Source organism: Oncorhynchus kisutch, linkage group LG20, assembly GCF_002021735.2.
Source record: "Oncorhynchus kisutch isolate 150728-3 linkage group LG20, Okis_V2, whole genome shotgun sequence".
Lineage (NCBI taxonomy): Eukaryota > Metazoa > Chordata > Actinopteri > Salmoniformes > Salmonidae > Oncorhynchus > Oncorhynchus kisutch.
In genome coordinates, this window is record NC_034193.2 from 16895008 (window position 1) to 16897616 (window position 2609).

Below are 2609 nucleotides of genomic sequence, written 5' to 3' on the forward strand. Positions count from 1 at the left end.
CTGTCCTCGTCACACACACACACCACACACTGCTACACAACATGGCAGGATGCCATCCATCTGCACCATTCTCCTTAGCTGTGTTCCCTCCCTCTCTCCTGGATTGTGTTCCTCTCACACACCCTCCCTCCTCCCTACCTCACTCTCTCTCACTTTCTCTCCATCTACATCCACTTGTTCTCTATCAACCAGCATAATCCATCTTCCACAACAACATTCAATTCCTTCTCCCACACCACCCTTGTCCCCACTCCCCCAACATAACAGGTATATATCTCTCCCAGCAATCCATCCTCCAAACCTGCAAGCCTTATTCACAAAGCGGCTCAAAGTAGCAGAGCTGATCTAGGATCAGTTCTGCCCTTTAAGTCATAATGAATACAAGGTCTTCTTTCCACACATAGGAGGTGGTGTAGAGGTTAAACCGCCTCACAATGGCTATTGGCCTGCGCTATGTGGAGTGCTATGCTAGCATGTGGCCAGCGTGTTACACCATGCCAATGGAATGCCCTCATATCAGAGAGAGATTAAACACAAAACAAATGACAAAAGGAGCAGCCGGAGCACTGGGAACAGAAGAAGAGAACAAAAAGAAGCATTTTGGTGTGACAGTTTGTTCACGAAAGAGGTCTGTCACCAACCAGTGGGGGCACAGACGTCAGTTCAACGACTAGTTTTGATTTACATTTGGTTGAGTTGTTGGGGGGTGACATGTGGTCACCTTCAAAGTTCTCTAATGATGGGCGACTCAAATCATGAGAGGAACAATTCAAACCCCCATTTAGAGTGTCCAAGTCACAAAGAGAGGGACTGAGGGAGAGAGAAGAGAGAGAGAGATATTGAGAGAGAGAGATCGAGAGAACGAGAGGAAAAGGAGAAAGACAGGAAGCAAGAGAGAGCGTAAATGAACACAACAGAGTGATAGAGAATGGGTTTAATGGAACATTATGGAATCCATTCAGGCCTAATGGCTGGCAGTGATTCCAGACGAGGCATGTTCTGACTGAAGTGGCTGTTCCTTTCAATGGTTAGGCCCCAATTAGGACTAGCAGTCTAGCGTTAGCACATCACTGGTAATTACCATTGAATTACCACAGAGGCTAACGTGACGCTCCATCTGTCCCTCTTCCAACGTCGTGATCAATAAGCAGTGGAGTGACGCGTGGACTGATGGTACAACATTGACTAAAGAAACGTTAATGTTCTCCAACCGTGGAAGGAAAAAACAGGCCCGTTGCGTTTAACTATGTTGGTGAGAGTCTGTTAGAAATATGTAAGCCTGTTAAATCCAAATCAGTTGATGTTATTCCATGAGTGGGGAAAAATGGGAGTGTATACTGATGTCTTCAAATATAAAAACTATATAAGTGTTGTGCTTTATTGCATGGTAATAATGTCAAATAAAGTCAATAAAGTGATTAGAGAGAGTTTTTTAAAAAATCTACGGATGATCTAAGGCAGGGATGGGCAACTCTGATAGTGGTGGGGGCCAGATGAAATCTGAAATTACGTTTGTTTTTGTTAGTTTCCTGCAATTCTACACATTTTCCCATAGAGCAGAGATAAATATTTGCAATTTTATAACTGATTTCATGCAATTCCACTAATTTGCAGTTTGCAGTTTTGAATATGATAACTGAGTGAGGGTGACTAACAAAATCAGTGGGGCCCACGGTCGGTAATTTGACCATGATTACTACAAGTTTAGATAGCTGTCTAGACTAACTTACCGATCATTTTTTTGGGGGGGCTGATATGGACTAATTGGGTGACTGTCATAACAAGAGAAATACTGCTGATGCACAAGCACATTTAGAAATTGCACCTTGTGTACTCTATAATTGACTATTAAAATCTAACATATCATAAAGGCATACCAATGACTGAACAAATGGTATCAAGTTGATAACTTTCAACTGCACTGACAGTTGACGAAACCCCATACTGCATGATGAAACACACAAATACAACAGATTAGATGTCATATGGAAAGATCAACCTCTACAGGATTGGTGGGTCCCCCTCGGGACGGTTGAGCTAACGTAGGCTAATGCGATTAGCATGAGGTTGTAAGTAACAAGAACATTTCCCAGGACATAGACATATCTGATATTGGCTTAAATTCTTGTTAATCTAACTGCACTGTCCAATTTACAGTAGATATTACAGTGAAAGAATACCATGTTATTGTTTGAGGAGAGTTATGAGAGTTATGAACTTGAAAAGTTATTAATAAACCAATTAGGCACATTTGGGCAGTCTTGCTACAAAATGTTTAACAGAAATACAATGGTTCATTTGATCAGTCTAAAACTGTGCACATACACTGCTCCAATCTAGTGGCCAAAATCTAAATTGCGCCTGGGCTGGAATAATACATTATGGCCTTTCTCTTGCATTTCAAAGATGGTACAATTTTGATTTTATTTTTATGAATTTTTCTTTGTATTATCTTGTACCAGATCTAATGTGTTATATTCTACCACATTCATTTCACATTTCCAGAAACGTCAAAGTGTTTCCTTTCAAATGGTATCAACGACATGCATATCCTTGCTTCAGGTCCTGAGCTACAGGCAGTTAGATTTGGGTATGTCATTTTAGGTGAA